Raw genomic sequence first — 24,131 nt, forward strand, 5'->3', positions numbered from 1 at the left:
ATTATTGCTAAATATATTTACAGTCTTTGTACAATAAAAAGCTTTATTACTTTTACTACAGGCAGAAGAAAAAAGCTTTAAATCTTTAGTTCTGAAGCAATATCTCCTGTCTTAAAAGCAATGAAGCCTTTCAAGGGAAAAAACCAGCACACTCTAAAAAAGGTGGTTTATGATGTTGTATCTTTGTTGCAATTTTGGTTCATATATTTTTATTAAGTGTAACCTTTATATGTAAATGAAATGATTATCTAACACAAAGCACTGTTTTCATAAAGTAAGAATAGGTTTTACACCCTAAGAGATAAAGCAGCATAAACCAGTCAGGCAGCTCAGCATGTATTTGATGGCTGTGAAATGAACTATTTGATTTCCTATTACAGCCTTAACACTATGCACTGTACCATAGCCACCAAACCCATACGATTACGCAACTAACCTTTCATCAGAGAGTCAAGTAATATAAAGCAATTTCTGCATTTCTAATAGGTAAAATATCTCATTTTAAAATCTAAGCTTGGAAATAACCCTTACATCGTGAAATTTAGAGAGCGAAATGGAGATCATATTCTGAAAACCCAGAGAGAGATAAATGTACTTAGCACGAACAAAAGGCTTCCAGATCAAGTGCGCTTAGTTTATATGTAAAATAATTTTTTTATTCTCTCCCTCCCCTTCAAGCACAGCAGGGCACATCTAGGAATAGTAAGGAAACTTTACACCTTCTGCTTCCCACATCACCGGACTGTGAGGCAGCACACAGGGCTCCGCTCCTTGGCTGACAGACGGATCTATGGATGCATCATGCTTTTTTATTAATCAGGACATGAGATTTCTGCAATGGCAATCTGTCTGACAATGCTAGCACCAACTCAAAGGAGGACTTTGCAGAATCAAGGTAAATAAATGGAGTCAAAGTTTACATTTTAACTTTGTGTACGGCTCTTATGCTACGAAGAGAACAACTAAAGCCATCAGTTCAATCAACAGGTAGCATTAAAGTATTTTGAAGGAGGGGAAAGGATGAATTTTAAGATTCATTTTTCTAATAGTTAATGACAAAACAAACCAGGGCAAGCATGGCATAAGCCTTCCTCACTTAAATTTGAATGCAGGATAGAGGCCAAAATCTTTTATGTCTATCTTTCTCTGGACAAAAACCTGATCAATACTGGATTTACTGAGAGATGTTAGAGGAAATAATACAATTACCTGAAAAAAAAAAATCTAAAAATCTTCCATATCCTTCTTTTCCTCTAAAACTCCTCTCTGGTTCAGGCAAGTACAGAAGGATAAAGTTTAATTCACTATGGGATCACCTGGAAAGCCTGTTGTGGAAGTGTCTCATTTTAATAGGAGTGAAAGTGGCTAAGAGCCAAATAATTTAGTCTACTCCAATCCCAGCTGGTAAATTAAAACAGACACTGAACAGCTTTTTGGGTAAGCAGCTGTCGTAACAATTTTTATTAATAAATTGAAGAAAAAAATTGTTTTGTTCCTAAGCAAGGTTTTTTATTCCTGAATCAACAACTCAAAAAAAAGTGTTGGTTTTTTTTTCCGACAGAAAGTCTAGCTATTTGTTACACAAATCTGAATCTGCACAGTCTATTTGTTATCTCTTTATTGTCCTGTTAAGCAGGTGTACAGTACTGAACACAATAACTCCTCATTAGATCCTGTAAATGCTACAACAACAAAAAATAAAACTGTCACAGAGTTTAAAAACAATCTACTGCTTCAGACCTTGTATTTTTTCTGGTTTTACATTCTGTGGTCTTGGGCATTCCTTTAATTTATCATCATGAGAGAATCTGTCAATAGACAGAGTTATGAAAACAAGATAGGATTGGAAAGAAAAAAAATATATAGATAGATTTTTTCACCTTGGGTGATTAAATTCTCACTGACATTAACATATGACAACCTGTTAGAATGATTTGTTAGTCTTTACAGTTTTATAAATAGCTTTATCTCTTCATTCCACATGAGGAAAAAGAGAAGTATTATTTATTGTACCTTTCTACCATCACAGCATGGAATATTTCAAAGGCTTATTTTAAGTTTTGTAGAAGTCCCTTGATATTAAAGAACTGCAGATACAAGATGATGAAACCTTCATTATATCTTCTGGCCCCCTGCTGTACATGTTGCTACACACTATTTTGTAAAAGAACTAGCTCTAATCCACACAAAGGCATGCTTTCCCTTTATTGTCATGCAGTTGTAAAGCTAAAGCAAGCCATCATAATTTCATTAAATCATGCTGAATTACTTAGAAATGCTGGAAATTACTTGTAATATGTAATGTTTGCTTTACAAATGGACTGAATATTTATAATACTCTGTTTATACCACGTTATTTATTCTTTTTAAAAAAATGACATATTTGCTTTTGTTTTCTTAGTAGCGCATAAGGCAAATTATATTAATTAGGCTATTTACATGATTTCCTAACTTGGAGCAGTGAAAGTTGCCTTTAGCTAGCAAATAATTGGAATTACAATTGCTGGAGATATCATAAGTTTTTTAATTATATCAAGCTCCATCAAGCTGTGATAGGACATTAATAGTTACTTCCCTTCACTGCCAGTGTTTTCTCTCCCCACTAAGCCATTCCAGTGTACTCAAAGCCATAAAATAGAAATATATGACAAGAAACAGTAATCTTCCAATTTTATTCCCCAGACTTCAGGTTTACTGGTACATCCCTTTGGGAAGATAATGACAGAGCTTGTCTTTCATAAAGACATTGGAAATATATTGTAGTCTAAAAGTTACCATAAGATTTTGGATAAGCAACCAGTTTTGTTAGAAATGAAATGAAATATGAAAAATACAGAAAAGCAACATAGCAAAAAGGTATTTCAGTACTGTAGAGAATTCTTGCCAACATGGATATTGTTTTTTCTTTGCTTTTGGAAATCAGAGGGAAGAAGTAGTACATTAATTCAATATTTCATTTCTAAAACATAGGGAAAACTCAAGCACAACAGTTTCTATGACAGAAAGATAATTGTAGACCATCTCTGATAAGGTGGGTGCAATCTAGGCTTATACCAGGCTTGATTTTAATTCAGTAAAAAGCATTACATACTTTTAATAAAGCTGTGAATAACCTTTTTTCCAGTCTAGAAGTGTTACTCCAAGAACTTTAGACAAAAGACTTGAGAGCACCATAAAGTGCTTCAGAGGCAGAAAATGAACCTGGTTCCAAATCACCACCATAATGAAATAAAGAGATATACAGACATTACTCTTGCAAGCAAAATGTTCCATGATCTGAAAATATTCTCTTGTGTCTACCTACTTCAAACATTGAGCTATTTCTACAGCAAACAGCAAAAGCATACAAAATTAAGTGAAAATAGGTATCTTACCCCACTGGACAGAAGAGGCAGAGCAGGAAGTCGGTGTCACCATCCTTTTACTTATCAGAAAGCACCATAGGCTAAATACCCATAGAGTAGTGAAATATTTGGCCATGTGGACAGTTTTTTAGGATTTTTTTTTTTTTTTGCCTGTTTCTGATTGTTGAATTTTATTCAGGTAATTCCAGCTCCTGAAATGACACAAGTATGTAAGAGTCAGTTTTGGTGGAGGTGTGTTTTGCTGAATGTTTTAGATGAAGTTTCTAGTCAGCTCTAATAGCTAGGAAAAAAAAAAAAGTAAAATGTAGAAGTTAAATACCAAGCTCTAAGAGTTAAACACGAAGGATCAAACACTAATGCTTGAAGCTATATCTTATTTTAGAACATCATAATCCTGATTCCTTTAAAGAGTTGCAAATAGGAGTGCTGCTTCCTAAAGCGTTATCCACTAATTATTTGCTGATACATCTGCATCTTCTAAAAACCCACAGTTCATGACCTTCAAGTGTTTATCATCTCCCATGTTATATCCCCACCATCTACATATCCTGTCAGAACCTTATTTTCTCACTTAAAACATCACACAATGCCTTACCTAGCCCCTATGGATTGCAGTGATCATAGATGTGGAGAGAGCATAGACAATAGTTGTGGGTTTTTTAATTATAAGAGTAGGGGCAGAGTTGAGAGTTAATTTTTGGTCAAAGTGTTATATCTAGCAACATCCAAAACCAACATCTACTGTTGGACCTGAATGTCTATAAACAATCTTTTAAAACCACTAGATTAAGATGAATACAGAGAATACACAGTTAGTACTGAAATGTTCAAAAGTTTTCTATTTCTCAGATGCCAGGAAGCTGTTTAAAGCTTGGCATTGGCTGGACTAACTATTTCAGAAAATCCTTGAAACATGAGAAAAACTGAGAAAAACTCCAGTAAACATTTTAAAGACTTTCATTTGGCGAACTGAAAATTCAGTTAACCTCTCAGGAGTTACTGTGCCCAATTTGCAGATTAAATTAAATTATAGGGCAAAATGGGCATTTTTATTCCTTTTTCAAGTGTAAGCTGCAACACACTTGAAGATGAGGCTGTTTCCAAAGCCTCCATTACAGTTTTAATGAGAAAAATAACTGTTGAAGTTTTCAATGTTTGTTGCTCATTAATAATGTGAGTGGCTCAGGAGTTAACAAAACAGGGACCTATCTACAAGGTAGGTCACCAATTGAGATGAGGTACAAACTCAGGCACATTAATGCACAGGAGCAAAACTCATTTTAGCCCTCTGAGCCCACAGTAAATCTGTATCTGTCCATTTAGATTTAAAAAATGCCTGCTAAAGTGTAAAACCTTCCTTTTGAACAATATATGATAAAAATCTGAATGTTCTAAATAGACAATGTTCATGACTCTTCTTCCTTCTGCTGCAGCAACATCGGTGTTCTCTTTTTTATCTTCATCCTTTGACTTGTCTATTCTGTATCTCTGTCACTAACACAGTGTTAAGAACAAGCTCTGCAGTAGTTTGGTACAGAAACTAAAAGGGAGTTCTGGAAGACAAATGACAACAAAATCTTAAACTAGAAAAAAACACTGCTAAGGACACATAGAAATGAGTAATTCAAATTCTACTGCCCAAACAGTACAGTGTGACAGAACTGAGACACGTGACTTAGAGACACTGATGTTCAATTGAGACACAGTTCAACATACGTGCATGTGTATCTTTACAGCTGTAGCCCCAGGTAGCAGGATGCAGCACAGACACATTGCCCATGACAGACTCCAGAGCCACTGGTACTGCAAGACCATCTCTGGTGTGCTGTGAGTCCCATCTTAAGTTCTTATTATCCAAAGTGTGAGGGAGGCAAAGCTAGTGAAAGTATTTGCACTCATCAAGCCTCTAAAGTTTAACGTCTTTCATAGCATATCAGGAGATGGAAACTTGCCACAAGAGATCTGTCAAACCTCAACATTTGACCAAAAATTAAAAAAAAATAATTAAAAAAAAATACTCTGAAGAAGGTGTTTAAAAAGGAAAAAAAAAAAAAAAGCACTCAACCAAGCCAGTGGTGGACTGAAGTAAAGGTTAGGAGTCAGGTAATCTCATATCCTCTTTCTGCCAATATTCAGTCTGAAAGATGGCTCACGCATGATGAATACAGTTTCTCCTCTCATTAACACCTCCCCAACATTCACATGAGGTCCTCACTTCAAAGACTATTTAAGGCACTTTGACAACATCTGCGTGTGAGGAAGTTTTTTTCTCCGGCTTGCAAATGGAAAAGCTTACATACACAAAGGCTGTAGCTTAAAATTTTAAACCACCTGTAAATGATCAGGGTGCGCTTCTCCCAGACTCCACACAAGCCTGCCCTGACAGCCAAGCACAACATCACCAGGCAACACCACCACATGTGTCAAAGGGGCTTGGAGTCTCACAGGCTGCGTTTTATTCGTACAGACATCTGAGCAGGGTGGCCCAATGCATAAAGCAAAGAGGTACCAGGTGAAATAAATGTAAAACACCTGAGCAGAGACTGACCTCTGCCCCTCTGCCTGCCCCAGAGGCTCCACCCTTCCTCTCACTCAGCAGCCTTCAGTGGTTGCTGTGCCACAAAAAATGCCTCCTTCAGCTGCCCAGGCAACTCTTCTCCTTCCCACCACCCCTGCGGCTGGTCCCTGGCTGTCAGCAAGCCCCTCTTCTACAGGGCAGCAGCCCCTGCCTGCAGGCATGTTCTTCCAGAAGCTTCCAGCAGCAGGGAATGGGGCCACCACTGCCTCGGCCCTCAGGGCTGCCACAGCTGAGGGAGCTGGCCCACAGAAAGAAGTCATGGCAGCTTCTTCACAAGGGGAAGGAGTGATTCTCACAGCTCTTCATGTAAGGATTTGTGTTTAACCACAGAGCAGAAGTCAGGGATTAGAGTCACACAGAGGTGCAGTCAGTGAGGTCTCAATTATCCTGATTTTGCCCTCAAAGTGATGGATATCAAAGGGAAGTCATCCCTTTCCTGTGGCACTGTGAAGATTTGTGCCCTTAGTCTGAGCTTGAAGGGGGAACAATGGGAATAAACACTTGACCATTTGACTCTAGAAGGTCAATGAGTGGAGAGAAGAGACTTTTAACTCAGGCAATTTGCTGTAGACACCAGCCATTTCTTATCATATTGAGTTAATCAGCAATTTCTTTGTTTTTAAGGATTACAGACACTGATTAAGACACAGCTCTGCTCTTTTTCTGACAGTCTTGCTGCACAGCCATGAAAGTATTACCACAGAAATATTTCTGTGAAGCAGCATCTTCCCACAAGTGCAACCTCATTTAAATATCAAGGCAAGAGCCCAAAAATGTGTGTCCAGCTTTTCACAACATGCACAGAAGCATCTAGCACAGGATTTTTTAAGGCTGAGCAGAGAGAAATGTGGCCTGCTTTCCTTGTTTCCAGCTCACAACAGGATGATACAGTACTGCTTATGTCTTAATCAGAGATTTTTTTTTTTTAATGATATTTTAAATTATTGTATTATTTGCTATTCTTTCCACTGGGAAATCAAAACTGACAGTGATACACTTGTTCACCTTTCTACAAGTTTCATCCTCATTAAGTGAGCTATACTGTATTCTATGCATTATTCTTGCTGAAATTAGACTTCTAGGGAGCTATGACTTTTGTTTCTCTTATCATTGGGAAAAAAAAAAAGCAACGTGTTTTCTGTCTTCATGCATGCACGCACAAGTTAAGGACTAGGTATTCTGATGTAATCACTCCACTGTGAGATGCAAGACTAATTCAAGATACTACTAATTCTACCAATTTTGATAAATAAACTTAAGTAATAAAGAAAGAAGTCAATAAACAATACCTCTATTATAGGATCCCAGTGACTGAAACTCAAATCTCAGAGAAAAAAAAAAAAAAAAAAAAAAAAAGAGAGCTGTTTTGTAAGTGTGATTTTTCAATTTGAAAATTTTATCCTGAATAAACATAGCAGTGAACTTTTTGGACCCATTCCAGTAAAAACACCACAAACAAACCAGAGGTAGAACTGAGTCCCTGGTAAGGAGATCACCAAGAACTGTATTTGAATGATGCTAGCAAGAAAAAGAAAGTGCTGTAGTAGGGGCATCTTTGAAGAAATAGCTTAGTAGCCAGTATATTGGCTAGTCTTTAGGAGGAAAATATTCAGTGTACCTGAAACCTTCCCACTTTTACTGAAGAGTCTATACGCAACACAAAATAAGTCACCAAGTTTCTCTGTGCCCCAGACCACATCTCAAAAAACACACACAGTATGTCACTACCACAAGAAGAGGTTGTTAGGAAGAGCAGAGCTATTAAACGAATGGGGCCAGATACAGAAAAAGAAGGAATGGACACACCGAAAAAAGCAGCAGCCAAACTCTGACTAGAAGTCTTAAGTACAACAATTTATAACACAAGTAAACAATAAAGCATAGGGAAAAGGAATATATTAAATAGGGAGAGAGAATTTATTTTGACTGGCATGTTCCTCTTTCTGTGAGAAGAAAGAAATCCGATTTGGCAAAAACTAGCCCTGCTATACTGTATTTTTTGCCCCTACTGCCAGTTTGATGTTTCTTCGCTGATATAATTAAAGAGGTGTCGTAGGACCTACTTGCTTTCCTACTGGGAGTAAGGAATAACTGCTGATACAACCTAGCAGCTGGAAATACATAAAATAAACATAAGCTAAGCTACTGAAATCACAGACTCTTTTAAAGAAACAGATCTGTCAATCAAAATTTAAATTCACATGCCCTATAGGCCTAAACTAAAAGTTAGGAGGAACAATCAGGGCTTTATGTTATTTTGGGAAGGGTAATGGATAAGAAAGATGCATTGTTTTAAATCAGTCATCAGCTAAAGGAGTGGTAATTCTTTAATAATGCCAGGTTTGGTTTTGTAAGTGAATAGACCATCAAAAAGCTGGCTGGATGCACTAGTAATCTTCAAAGCTTGATTGCTTTTTCTGATAGCCTTAGAAAATTAGTGGATGAAAGCATGTGTAATATATCTGGTCTGAGTAAAGCACTTGATGTAGTGTCTTACAAAATCTTTACTTGCAAAATTAATTCAAATTGGCTTGGACATGGAGTACTGTCGCTTGGATTTAAAAATGGCTGGCTGAGTGCAAATAAAGGGTAATGAAAAATGGCAATGTATCAAGTTGGTGGGAGGTGTCTGGTGGAGCTCTGCAGGGATCACTGTTTGGTCCTGTTTATTTAACATCTTCATTAACAATCTGGAAGAGGGAGTGAAACAGCATGTTAATTAAAGTGACACGTAATAATAAATCAGAAATTGCTGCTTCTAATGCCAGCAGTAATACTTTACAAAAATGCAGCGTACTACCAAGGTTTCAAGAAAGGTTAAAAGTGTCAACAACAAAGAGTTTGCCAAGATATAATAATTGTGTTCTACCTTTTAAATAAAATAGTCCAAAATATACTCTAAGTGGGAGTCAGAAGCCTACTAGCAATCTACTAATTTAGAGTATGATTGCACAGTGTATATAAGCTAAAGTAACTAGAAGTTTCCACTGAAAGCAGCACTTTTCCCCCTGACATTTCCAGTGCGTTAAATTCCATGGTAAAGATTGAGCCAATTCAGTTCACAAATCTGATGGAAAACCAGTATTTGAAGAGATAGTTATTTAATCAGTTTTCCGTTTTTCTACATGTGATTGACTGCTAAATATCATGTGAAGGAGGAAACAGAGTGACAAGAGGAATCTGGTAGGACTGCATCTTTTAGTATCAGTCACAGATAAATTCAATTAGATATGATATAAAGCCCTCCCCCTTAAGTTTGGTTTTACAGTTTCATATGACTGACAAAATTCAGTATTTTAGAGTACTGTTTCCAAAATGGCAAGATAGTAGTCTACTGTTACAACATGCTGGATTTACTTTAAGTACTTATAAAAAACCTCAAATATATAAGTAAATATGAAGTTGTTCACTGAACAGTGACGAAAAGGCTACAGTGACTCATAGAAAAGAGTTCTCAAAAAATAGGTTGGAATGCTAGTACTCAGACACCTATTTCTGTTTTACAAACATACGTAATATAAAGACAGGTGTTAAATAATGGTGTTCTCTCTACTTTGAGTGACTTACAGCAACTTTCCTAGGCTGACCCTTGTGCTGTGGTACTGCACTTAATCATAAATGCATTTTTAAATGAGAGTTTGATGTTATTTCCTAAAATGTAAGGAAATGAAAAGAACTTTTAAGATCTCCTTTACCATATCCAGTTTAAATTGTGCTGAGATCTCATGAAGTCCCCAGAAAACGTGACAGTAGTTCAAAGCTGTGAGATTCTCATGGTCATAATGCAACTTCCTAGATTAGCAGGAAAGAGGAAAGGCTTTCAAAACAATTTTTAAAAGTAAAGCTTTGCAGTCCCTACACTAAACACTGTGCCTTGTTAGCATGTTGTTGTGGATTTTGAAGGGCAAAGCCCCGTAGTCAGACAGGAATAGATAGACAAGCACCTCCACCTCTCCAATGGAACTCCACTCCAGAATGGAGTTCTGGCAGACTCCTCGTCTTCATTGAATTGAATCTGTCCTGCTTAAGATGAACATAAACCTATTGGGAGAACCAGATAATAGAATGCACTGTTTTGATGTCATGTTCATTAGGTCAGTAACTTTCTATTCATGAACTAGGCACTGACACATGATTCAGAATTGTAAAACGTCAATCTTCTGAAGCCCATGGTTACACTGATTAAGTAAGAACAGAGAAACTAAAATTCATTTGCCAATATATAATGAGATATGATGCATATATAAAAGTGTTCAACGCACTTTAGCTGTAGTAGAGAGAAATTATCTTGGCAGCAGTTACATAATACCCCTAAACCTCTCTTGCAAGGGTATATTGAAAAACCACAAAAACATTAAAGGTTATTTATGTGTCAGCTATTGTGTTACACTTTTCTCAACTAATTTATTCTCTATGATCTTGGCCTGAATGCTACCATCCATTAATGACACAAGTTTTGTTTAGTTTTATTTTTAATCCTCTTTTTAAAGGATTTCTTTTCTCTCTCTTTTTTTTGTTTTGTTTTTTTTTTTTTTTACCTCCAGTATTTTGTGAAGGAGCTGCATTGGTCATGAACTACTTGCATTTTATTACACCTACAATGATTTTTAAACAGAAAGAATCCGCTCATGGGAACTCTAATCCTTCCATTATAGAAATAATTAAGCTCTTTTATTTGCAATATGAAAATCTTTAGGGAACATATGAAAACTAGCAAAGAGGAATATTTTTTTTTTTTTTAAAGAGGAAAAGTGATGATATAAACAGACCTGCTGGTGTCTGTTAAAACTGGCATATGGAAAGGCATAGAAACACTTACATAAATCTTCCTCAATATTTCTTCCATTTGGCTCAGGAAAAAAGGATATTCTAGAGAACGTTCTTTACAAAACTGTCGTAGTTCAGCCCCGATCGGGACCAGACTACACAGTCTCTCTCTCGCTCCCCCCACCCTCTGAGAGAATAGGAGGAGCTGATATAAGAAAAACGGCTCGAGGTTTGAGATAAGGACGGGGAGAAATCCTTAAAGTTACCGTCATGGGCAAAACAGACTCGACTTGGGGAAAACTATTCACTTATTTCTAAAACTAGCAGGAGAATGAGACAGGGAACAAGATAACCTCCCCTCACCCCTCCCTGGGCTTAACATTATCTCTACTACCTTCCCCTCCCGAGTGGCACCGGGGGGGGGGAAGGGAATGGGGGTCGCGGTCAGTTCATCACGCGTTGTTTTACGCCGCTGTATCATCGTCAGGGGAAGAACTCCTCGCATTCCTCCCCTGCTCCAGCGTGGGGTCCCTCCCATGGGCCACAGTCCTTTGTGAACTGCTCCGGCGTGGGTCATCTCTTCCACGGGTGCAGTCCCTCCAGAACAGCTGTCCCAGCGGGCCCTCCACGGGCCACAGCCTCCTTCAGGCCTCCACCTGCTCCGGCGTGGGGTCCTCCACGGGCTGCAGGTGGATCTCTGCCCCTCCGTGGACCTCCATGGGCTGCAGGGGGACAACCCGCTCCACCATGGTCTTCACCATGAGTTGCAGGGGAATCTTGGCCAGGAGCTGCATTACTCCTCCCCCCTCCTTCTGAACTGACCTTGGCATCTGCAGCCGTTCCTCACAACAGGCTGGCAGACGCCTCTCAGGATCCTTTTTACATCTCATTCACTTCTCATCTCCTCTCCACTTCTTGCAGCCAGGCCGGGCCGAGTTGGGCCCAGTCTGCTGCCCGGCGAGAGGCCAGAGGGTGAGGCCTGCAAGGCCCATGAGGCTCGCGCCTCCCCCTCTCTGCCCCCTGCTCAGCTGCTTCACATCTTCTCTTCTCTTTTTTTTCTGTTTTCCCCTACTTAAATACGTTATTGCAGAGGCGTTATCACGGGACAGTCTGCTACCAATTGGCTCGGCCTTGGCCAGCAGCGGGTCCGCCCTAGGCCCGGCCGAGTCCACTGAACAAAGGGGAGTGACTTCCAGCAGTTTCCTACAGAAGCTACCACCTTGGGCCCCCCCTCACTAACAAAACCAGAACAAAAACTATGATGGCAAGTTCTCACAAGATCTTTTCTGTATCTTTTCAACATGAATACACTTCTGTTCTTTTACGGTAAATGTGAACATAAATATTGTTATTCTACCTTTCTATTGTGTAATTATCTATAGATTGCAAAACACACTCTTCCCCAATTAAACAAAGCTACTTGTGTTACGTTTTTATTTACTTTTAGTTTTTGTTGTAATGGTGCATTTTATATGTAGCAACTTCTGTTCCTAACCCTCCTATATTATTTGGTTCTATATACTGCACTATATTTACACATATAGTATCTAGCATATTACCAGTCAAATATTTTTTAGAACTTACTGACATGAAAGTGCTATCCAGTCAGCAGATTTTGGATCATAAGAGAGAGAGGAATAGGGGAATATTCTTTGACTGGTCATGTCTGGTGAGGATGCCAGAGGGAGGAGGGAACAGCTGAGGTTACTGAGTTGTGAGGGAAGAGTGTTTAAGAGTACAAAACCCAGAAAACCATGAGAAAGCAGACTGCTTTCTTCTGCTCACCAGACAAGTTGCTTTATATTTGTTTGACCTGAGGCAGGTGGCAGTGTGCTGGTTTTACATTACACGTGATGGAGCCTTGCTTTCTTGGAGATGTCTGAATGCTTGCCTGCCAATGGAAAGTAGTGAATTAATTCCTTATTTCACTTTGGTTGCATATGCAGCTTTTGCTTTACCTATTAAACTGTCTTTATCTCAATCTACAAGTTTTCTCACTTTTCCCTTTCTGATTCTCTCTCCCATCCCACCCTGAGGGAGTGACTGAGTGTCTGTATGGGGCTTAGCTGCCTACTGGGCTTAGATGACAACAGGCAGGAAGGGCTGGTCACTTACAACAGGATTATCTAAATGGAGAGAAAAAAAAATGAAGCAAGTCCAGGGAAGAGAAAAAGGAAAGAGGAAAATATGTCAATTATTATTAAGACTGTGACAAAAGGCTTTGACAAGATCCCTCACTAAAATCTTCTAAAAATAAATCAAGCTACTAGGGGATCTAGATCAGTTTTTACAGTGGAGGAGGGATTTCTGTTGTTTCTAATCTACTGACATTAATAAAAATGAGATTTTCTTGCAAGATTGAGAGAATGGCAATAAAATTAGCAGATAAAACATGATGCTGATAGACATAAAAACAATTCACAATGAGAAAACATTCTCAATTTGTTTCTACAGTGTTAGGCTCTAACACAGTAGTGACCAAGCTGTTACCACTTAGAAATACGTTGCTGGAATTATGACAGACAACTCAATGAAAGCATCAGCTCAGTTCACAAAGCACTTGAACATAAACTATTATTGGGAAATGAACAGAGAACAAAACTTAAAACATCATTACTTCAGCATAGAAATCCATTACATGCTTTTGAAACATCTGTGCATTACAGGTCATTCATATAGTAAAAGTAAAATAGTAAAACTGTAAAAGTAGCAGTAGTATAGAAAAGTTAAAATGTGTGGAATTATTTCCATACATAAAAAAAAACCAAACAGTGTTAAAGTAGCTGAATTTAAATGCTGTGATAATATCAGGTGCACGTGCACACAATAATGAAAATATTAGAAAAGTCTGCACTATTGTGACTTTCTATATAAGGATCATTAACTGTTTTGCGTGAATAAGTCCTCAAGTTTTTCTCTTGATTCTTAAAGAAAACTTGAGTTATAAAGATTTTCTATGTATGTGCAGTTTTTAAAAGCATGCTAATGTTTTCTATCTCTAGATAGTATTACTTAAAGAAAAGTTAACTGCTATTTAACCAGAAAAAGAGGTGAAGTTTTTTAGTTGGATACAATATTGTGACAAGCATGTATTTCACTCTATTATGCACCCTTCTTGGTGAGCATTCATGCAGTGTTAGTCAACAGAAATTAAATACGTTTTCATCATATGATGAAGTGAAGTAAGATCTTTGCCAGGTAAACAGGTCATCACTACATCTATTCTGCCTGGAGTGTTTTGCAGGGAAAAGTCTAAAAATAAGATTTGGAAATGTCATAATTACAGAAGGAAGAAGTAAACAGAACAAACCTCAAGGAGACCTTGCATGTCCATGAAATGACTGCTGTTTATTTCTTAGTCTGTTCTACTGGTTAAGTAGCATCTTCTAAATGTGAAATTGATCATTTGGGGCATAGTAATTAAAATTCTGAACGTAAGGCGCACACAAAAAGCAGTACTTTATATTGTGCTGCCTGCAGGCATGTAGACAGGAGCATGCAGGAAAAAGAGGAGTTGATTTGGAATTCCCAATCACTGTGAAAATGCCTAGTTTGTTCCCCATAGCTGTTCCGCAACTGGGGTTTTGCTAACTTCATAGCAAACCAAGAAATTCCAGTCATGAATTAACATCCAGATGAGCCATTATACTTCTGCACTGAGAATCTGACTTAACTAGTCTTACCAAACCCATGTAAGCAAAAGACAATAAATCTTTGAGGGAAACAATAGGCATAAATCGTTCTGTTTCAAATGAATCAACTTTTGGGGGCTTTTGTTGCTGTCAATTAAGAAAGCAAGCATAGCTGTTACATAGTTGCTGAAATACTGATGGTAACGTGGGAATTTGCTTTACTAAATAATCTTTAAGAAGTACACCTGCCCTTAGATTTATTTATTTTGGGGCTTTTTGTTTTCTATATGGCAGCAGTGTAATATTTGCTGTCAGTTAAGCGGCTTCCCTCTGGATAAGTCCACAGTCAGCAAAGCACTGAAGCATTTGTGTGCAGCTCCAAGTCAGACAGCGAAGACCCAGACAGCAGACACACACATTCCCCTATTGCTTGATACCAGACAGCTCCATGCACTGCCAATGCTTCCACCCACTGCGAGAAGTCCCTGCGTTTCCCCAGTGACCAGGGTAGCTTTGACACTTCAGTAGGTCTCTGAATTACTGTGTTGACATAAAGGGCCCAGATTTTAAGCACTGTGCTCCCCCAAGTTGGAGACACCACAACAATCTCTCCAGTACCAGGCTGTGTCATAGTTTATGATGTAAGATTTCTTAAGCATTGTGAGAATCTGCAGTGTCCTTAGAATTCAAAAAGAGAAAATGAAAAGTCCAACTCTTCCCATATGCAGGGACCAAAGGGAAAGCAGAAGAACGAACTTTGATACAAAGAGTGCAGTGAGCACTACTGTGGTCACCGTGGACTTTTTTATTCTCTGTGGTTTCAATGAAAAAAGTGTTCCTGTCTAGATGAGAAAAATATGCTGACTCCCATACCGAATACGTCTACCGCAGTGAAGTCAACAATATATACACCATGCACATTAACACTGAAAACATCTATTCACAACAAGAACAGAGTAGTAGAGTGCTTCTCTGTGTAAATCAGACCTCAATATAGACCTTTATGCAAAAAAAAGTTATCACAAATAAAAATATTTACCCTAGGACTGTTTTTGTTACTATCATTTTACATACTCAATTTAATTTTTTTCACTTCTAAGTCTCCTGTGTCTTTATGTAATGGATAATTACCTAAAAGCACCTCATATTCTTAATTCTGAATTAATAAGCAGTATAAAAGCATACCATTGCCTCAAGTTTTCAGTTCTCTTATAACTCTTTTGAATTGCCCCTGTGCTTTCCTGCTTTTCAGAATTTATGGACTTGGCCTCACTGACTAGCTTTAAAGAATTTAGTACTTTATAAGTTAATGTCCCTACATAAAAGAGATGTGAAGCAAAATGATATGCCAAAAATCAATATACATACCATATATTAAATATCTAGAAAGATATTGAAAGTGGTATCGCATGGGGAAGATACTTAAAAATGAAGAAACTCCTATAATAGCCAAGTACTAAATGAGCAAGGAGAAACTTAAACCTACATTAAACTCACAAAAAAAAAAAAAGACAGTGGGACAGAAGCATGGACTGTACTTGGTCAAATGATACATGTTGGATAAAAATCCCTTTATGACTACATTTGAGAACAGAAAGTATCAGTAATGCTAAAATAGAGTAAAATATTGGTGCTGTCACCGATTTTTTTTTCTGAAAATGTCATCCCTGAAACTCAGATCCTGCTGTAATATCTGAGCATTTAAATAGAAATTGTACTCTTAACATGAAATAAGGTACTATACTGTCATTTGGGGCCTTTAAAATAGGTAAAATGGGAACATAAAAACATTTAGACTTATGAATCAGGTGTATGAACGATGACAGAAACAAAAGTAAATAGAATTTTCATTAGAAGAGGTAGAGTAATGAGTAGTATGAAGAGTAGTCCCAACTAGCCTAAAGCTACCCAGTGTACAACAGTCTCTTTCCTACTCCAGAAAGTTTTGATTACATTCCTTGTTTATAAATGTCAGATTAGCATGCATATCCTAACATTTAGATGAGAAATGCAATTTATCTTTTAACTTTTGTGCCCTGAAAACTCCCAAGATAGTATTTTTAAATTAATTGCAAGTAGGAGAAGTTATTTCAGGAAACAGAAGACAGTATTTCCACACTACTTGATGAGAGAAAAGTATTAAAGCACTTTCACCGTTCTAATCCATTGGTAAAATATTTAGCAAAATTTAAGTTGCAGGTTCCTATTTCCATGGTTTTCCAAAGAAAAATAAGAAACTGAGTGAAATTCCTCTGTAAGACAGCTGCTGGGAGAGTTTTTGGAATCTGTGCAATCTCACAAATCTTTATCTTGCTGTAAAAAGGTGTAAAGAAATATCAGTGTTACAATTTTAAGGATTATACATTGCTATTATGGCCTTGTCTGATAATTCTGTAATTGCTTCTTTTAGCTAAATATCTGTGTTGGAGTTAAAATAGTTCACCCAACTATTGAGTTTTTAAATGGTTGACAGTTACTCTTACAAAAATGCATCTGCAGCTGCCTTGCCGGCTGTGAACTTCAGTTATTATTTTGGACTAAAATATACTGTATGCTACTTGAAAAATATAACAATTTGTTAAATAAGAAGAGACAAGTACAGTCTCTAACCTTGATAAACTGATTAGTAAGACGAATATTAACAAATGAGAGCACAGGATTTTTTTCCTGCTCTTGAAATTAGAAATTCAAATATTTTTTTCTGGAAAAATGTGCATTTTGATTGATGATAATGCTTTTTCAACATAATTATGGCAAGCTCTCTTAAACAGCAATTAAATAATAAAAATCAGAATTAAAAGCATGTTCAAAATGTGATTTAAATTGTTTTGAAGGGAAATTGCTAAGCTGTTCAATTTCTTGGTCTGAATAAATTGTTGGTTTATAATTCCAATCTCATTTGCTTTCTGCTTCTCTGAATGATAAACTTAAATATCTTCGAAATGTATTGAGCTGCCTTTTTATCAAAGTATGTGGAAAGTCACTATGTTTATTCTCTGATACAATTCAGAATAGGAGGCTAGATTTTTAAAAAGTGACAGGTTTGGTTCTTACTTTTTCCCCCTTCAAATTTATTTTAATCAATTTTAATCTATTAGATAGTATAACTGAGAAGATATAAATAATATTGAATTAATCTTTTCAGTCTTTTTTGATAAGAAAAATTAACTCCTGTAGAAATAGCAAATATTTTAATTCTTATCAAGAAAGTGACTTGTAGTAAAAAATTTAAAAAGTCAAGTAACTAAAAAACCTGAGGTTCACCAGAATTATTATGTTTGAAGCAGCCTCAAAAATCAGAAAACATTAATGCTATGATTATGGATTTAACTAAAATAACATAACTAAACATATAGCTGAATATAAAGTAGGAATAACACAGAGATTCTGACTTAGCATTCCAGAGAACCAGAGAGATACAAAGACTAGAAATAATACTTGTATTTATTCTAAAAATACTTGGCTGTGAGAATGGACTGATTTTCTGTTTTCACCTGTGAACTAGAAGATTAGTTCATTTTGCATGAAGGAACAGAATTAAGGAGCTGAGGATGTGAATATGTAACATCCACAAAATTTTAATTTGATAAACTCCTTAGTTTATCTTTCTAAGTCAGAATGATAAGAAAAATTACCATAGTCCAGCAGAGTGCATGTCAACGAATTCATTCTTGCAAAGGGAAAATGAAACAGAGTTTGTATATAAAGAACATGCCTTCCCCAAGGCAAATGGTAAGAATGATAATAATAAATTCTTTTGTGTGAGAATTTCATGAGAAAAAGAAGGTTGCATTTATATGAAGAGTACGTAGGGAAAGAAAAAGCATGAAAGCTTTTATATTCATAGCAAATGAACAAGATGACACTATGGCTAGGAGAATAATATGCAAGAATAACTGGAATTTAAGATTAAGGATTTCCAAAAAGAATGTTAATATTTGTATATCAGAGTAGTAAATTCAATTTCAGGGATTCTGAAGGAGCAATGAATTTAAGGTTAAATTTAGTATTAATAAAAGCAATATGCAAGAAAGAAGAAAAATATAACTACAAATAGAAAAATTAAAAACATTCTAGCTACGCCTTTCAAATTGGTAGATGTTAGATCACAGAGAAAAAGAATATATCCAATGATAACATGTCTGCAGAAGTATGGGAATTCAGGATATTGTGACTTGCCAATGAAAAACTTGCTTAGATATTCCCAGCAGGAATACTTCAATGTCCTTCTATAGGAAGTCATATTTCTAAATGCTAATTTTGAATGACTGGTTTGAACTGATCTTATTAAAACCTCAAAGTTTTTCAATTAAAAAAAATATGATTGAACATAAACAATTTTTTTTTGTTCATTCAAAGATATCTATTTACTAACACGCATTTAAAATATTACTACTCATACGGTGAACAGCATCGATGTTCCACGACACATAATCTTTATCAGTGCACTATATATGATCCTTGTCACTTAGAATGCTGAGTACTACCCTATCAAATATCACAGTTGTCCCTTTTCAAGATGCCTGTGAACACATAGCATCACCTCAAAGCGTTAGTGGACTGCCTTATCCGCAGTGCAAGTTCTGAGGATGTGATAAATGGAAGATGAAAATTAAGCTTTCTCAAATTTGCCTAATGTATGCAGCCAATCCGGAATTTGTCTTGAAACATTTTATATACTAGGCAAGTTTTCGCTCAGTTACAGGTTCATATACAAAGCTCCTGTGATATCTTTACTACACCGTGTCCGAGTGTAGCTTGGCTCTACAATCAATGGAAGTTTTTTGTCATAGCTTCACTTGTATAGCTCCCAACATGCAGCAGTAAAATGTTCCAACAGAAGTTACTCTGGTCCTAAACACAGCAGTGGAAGTTTATTATGTCCTATTGTTTATATAAAAAAAAGAAGGAATCAGAATTTGATAAAAATGATAAATTCATGTTGCTTACTGTAAATTATGTTTACTGTGTTGCAGCATTACTAGAATGATAACTTTTTTATGTTTAAGAACTGAAAAAAAGCTGGTGACTGACACCTTAAAAGCTTAGAGAAGGCTTATTCACTTGTAGAAAATGGATTCATTCATATGATCTATAAGTAAAAAAAAAGTTATTGCTGTAACTACGTGTCGTGGTTTAGCCCCACGCAGCAGCTTAAAATTCAGTCTCTTGCTCACCTCCTCACCACTCTCCCAGTTGGACGGAGAGGAGGATTGGGAAAGAAACAAAGGCAAAACTCATGAGTTGGGATAAAAACAGCTTAACAGAACAGCAGAGGAAGACAAAAATAGAGATATAAAACAAAAAAAAAAACCTATTAACAGAATATACTTAAGCACATTATTAACAGTACGATACCTATGGTGGATCCAGAAACCCAGCTCCCCAGAGCAACAAAACTTATCCCTCAGCACCCTCCTCACTTTATATACTGAGCATGGGTCACAGGGTATGGACCAGCCCTTAGGCTAATTTGGGTAACCTGTCCCAGCTGTTGGTAATGAGTAACCTGTCCCAGCTGTGTCCCCAGCCACAGGGGCCACCAGCTCCAGCTCCTCTCCCAGCTCAGGTGAAAATGAACTCCGTCCTAGCCAGAACCAGGACACTGTGCTGTTATATCATCCTATAATACCCATCACTGCTAAGTCAGTATGATGCTTGTATTTTTTTTAAATGCTTATAGTAATTCAAGAAGTTCAACCATGATATTAATGTAATTTATCAGGTGATTAAATTACATTCTAACAGTTGGTTCTAAATCAAATACATGTTGTTCCTTGCACTAAAATAGATTTTACAGACTCTTGTTTAGAACATCCATACTCTAGCCTGGTCTCAGGCCAATACTCAATGAAAAAGAACAAATATAATCACAAAGATTCTGTTCAGCTACCAAAATCATATTAAAAAAAAAAATAAAAAGGAATGAAAGGAAACTGTCTGGGAAAACCCGGAAACTAGTCTCTGAAAGTACAATTGCAGAAACTGTAGACTTCAGCTATTTATCTGTAGTGAAAAGTACAGACAAACACTATTGGAATTTGCATCCAGATACTCAGTTCTAAGAAGTATTAGGATTCTTTGGTCAAAGAATATAAATAGTATTATACTATTTACATGACCAAAGAAAAATAGGCAGAAATCTCAATTCTATATCTGAATTTCAATTCTATAGTACAATATATCTGTTTTCTATTCCACTTTTACCATAATGGATCTGATTCTTTACAAAAGATTATATAATGCTACTATAAGCTGATGCTGTCTAGGTCTTCATTTTCCAATGGCCTCTCTTTTGACCGTGTTTGTCTTAGGGGCAGGAGGAAACAAGGAGGTTATACTGAACTTCTTTAAACTTCCTTATTATACTAGTGATTGCTGTATCATGCTCAATGATTCAGTTTTAAATGCAGGATTCTAGCAAAGATATTAATAGTGCATAGTTTGGTAGAGCGAACAATCTAATTGAAGTCGTATCAACAAAACCCAAAGAAGAATCAGAATCATTCAGTTTCCAATACATCAATCCTTTATTGCTGTTCAAGAAATGAAACAATTACAAGCCACAGCCTTCACAATAAAACCAATCCAAATTCTCAAAACCAATTAATGACAGAAAACATAAGAAGAGGACTATAGTGTAATCCTTGTCTATTCGAATAGCAGGCTTCCTCTTTGTAAATATATGAAAATATGATGTGAAATCCCAAAGAACTGTATAGCTTGCAAAAAAAAAATAAATAAAATCAATTCTGCGAGATTTTTTTTTTTTACATTTTGGTCAATTAGGTTTTTTCAGTACCAAAAAAAATCAACATTAAAATAGAATTTTTGAAGCTGGAAAGATTTCAAAGCAGTATGTGTTGACTTCCCAACTGCTTCTGTTATACAACCATACTTGACTGGGATCCACATTCTGTAAAGGAAGCTCTGAAAACAATAGCGTATGTTTAATTGCTTTCCTGGTTTTTATCATCCTCTCACACACAAAAGAGGAAGGCCAAATAGTACATTTTAATGAGAACTGGAGTATCTTGATATACATTTATAACTTACAGGAATTTAAATAGTTCTGGGTAAAGGTATACAGTGTTGCCTGGTTGAAAATAGTGACCAAATTCCACCAGTTGGTGGAATTCCACTAGTCAGTTGACCTTTGTACTTCAAAAGATCTTATCTAGATTTTCTTGTCTAGAAGAAACACCTAAACTAGTAGAATTGGAAAGACTTCTCATAGCTAACTTTTTGACTTGCAAAGCAGTTCAAAAAGCTAGCATTTATCTCTTCTTCAACTTTTGTACCATTAAAAAAAAAAACAACCAAACAAAAAAAAAAAAAACAACCAACCCCAAAGCCTGGAGTCAGCATTTGGTACTTGCAACTGTTATGCTGGGAAGTATCTGAAGATGATACGGACAGAAGATTAAAAAAATGTAATTAATGACATGAAGGTGCACTAACATTTCAGCTGGCATTTTCCTAAATGATTTATGCTTTGCCTGCCAGTCAGATGATGGATCAGTCAAACTATCTTAGCCTGAAGCATGAAAATGTGGAAAAGGTGTATGTCCTCTGGCTTAAAGCTTTCCCTGGGGTGACTTTGAAAGCGTTTTCTACACTCATAACAAAAAGTAAAGGAGGGGAGAAAAAGTAGCTTATATAAAGAAACAAAAAAAAACCCCAACATCAGTGAAAGAGAAATTGAAATTTTTACAAAGGTTTTGTAAACTTAGTGAAAGAATAGTATTTAAAATAAAAGCACTAGAACTCAGACTTGAGGTAAACAGTTCTACCTCTAAACATGAACACTAGTCTGTTGTGGTAGGATTGTTTAAATGCCATGTTTCTGATCTTGTTTGATTATGTGTCAGGTCAGAAAATATTGACTTGAAAATGGAAGAAACATTAGCTTGTATTTGGTAGGAAAATTAAGTTAAGTCTGGCACAAAAAAAAAAAAACCCTCAGCATAATGTGTTGAAATTACAAAAAAAAAAAAAAACAAACACAAAAAGAAAAAGGACTAAAAGAAAAATAATTATGTAGAGAGAAAGACAGAAGAAGTCATATTAGCACAAAACTTCATTCTATTCCCTCTGGGAATAAAGTTTTCTAAAATTATATACAGCAAAACAGAAATCATGCCAAGTAAGGTCATTTACTTAGGTTAGAGGAGACAAATAGTTTTCATCCTAACAAGCACGCACATGTACTCCTATTTGCTGAATATCAAAGCAGCGAGCAGAGAATGTCAGGAAGGGACAAAGATTATTATCTCCCATAAGAGCGCCTATAGTGAAAAGCCATGCAAATTTCAGGTAAAAGGAAAACTCTTTTGACATGGTGAGGCTTCTAACAACACACATCCAATCCAAAATTCAGACTTATTAAATCAAGAGAGTGGAAAATATTCACATCTATTGCTAGAAGGAATGCTGTGAAGAGCTGTTCTGCACATCCAATGACTATAAAAGTCTCATGGAGAAGAACTGATTGAACTAGAAACTTTTCCACATTTAGATCAAAGCTAAAAAACAGCAGTAAAAAAAAAAAAAAATTTAAAAAAAAGACCAAAATAAAACCCAAACCTCTAATGCAATGGACAATGTACCAACAGAACTGCTAAAAGCATCAAATAAAAATCAATCCATGTTTTCCATACAATCTCTAAGAGTCTGGATCCATAAAGCAAAGCATTAATATCATGCAATTTTTGGTGCAAAGATATGTTATGCTCTTTTGCAATAAAAGGCTTCAATGACATCTATTACAGTAAAAAAAATGCATAGGGAAGAATTCTGCAGTTCTGTCAAAAACATGCATTGAAGTTAGAGTTCGTGTCTTATAAGCAAATAAAAAAAATGTTCATTACCAGATGAGTTAATTTAGATTCATTTTTTAATGTGATGTAACTTTAATTAGAAAGAGTTTTCTTTAATGAATATAAAGATGGACTATGCAGGAGCGAGATTGTTTTGGACATATCAAATGTAGATTTAGCTGCATTCTCATATCTTTGGGGATTCTGAAATTTTAAATTAGTCTGAAATTTCTTTAGAAGTCTTTAAGTGTATTTTGGTAACATTATTAATAGAGTGTCTCTAATTACTGGGTGCTTTCAGTGTAATTATGGAAATGTTCCTGGTACACAGTATTAATTTCTTCCAGTACATGTAAGTTTGTGCACTGATCTATAACACATTCTAATGCTATCCACAAACACAACCAGAAGTGGGCTGAAAACACGTAAGTTTTACAGAGAGAGAGAAGGTCAGGCTTAACTGCATGCTTTTTCCAGCTTAAAAAAAAATATCCACTCTATGCAATTGCTGTGTTTATTTGTACAGTAGTCTCCATTAAACTTTCCTAACCTTCCCAGTATCTGCTTTTGGAAGACGTGGCAAAGGTTCATCTATGTTTAATGATGAGTCTAGTGATGGTACAATACTGTACTGTTCTTATAGAGATTTGAGAAATACATTTTCACCAATTATGAATTTCATACAAATATAAATACCTGGCCTTTCCCTCTAGCTCTTATCTAAAGCTTTATTATTTCATATTCCCAGAAGCAAAATAAAATACCTGTGATGCTTGGCATGTTTCTGAAAAAGCCACCATCAAATCACCTAGAGAAGTTGTTTACTTACATCCTGAGTTTCAGCACTGAAAGAATTGTCAGCCTTGTGATTGTTTATTCTGTTTTAGGAAGATAAGATTGAGTGGAAATGCACACCAGCCTTAATGAATAACTCAAATAAGACTTCTGTCTTAATCATCATGGGAGTTTT

The sequence above is a fragment of the Chlamydotis macqueenii genome, chromosome 11 (genome assembly GCF_036417535.1).
Source record: "Chlamydotis macqueenii isolate bChlMac1 chromosome 11, bChlMac1.mat, whole genome shotgun sequence".
Classification (NCBI taxonomy): domain Eukaryota; kingdom Metazoa; phylum Chordata; class Aves; order Otidiformes; family Otididae; genus Chlamydotis; species Chlamydotis macqueenii.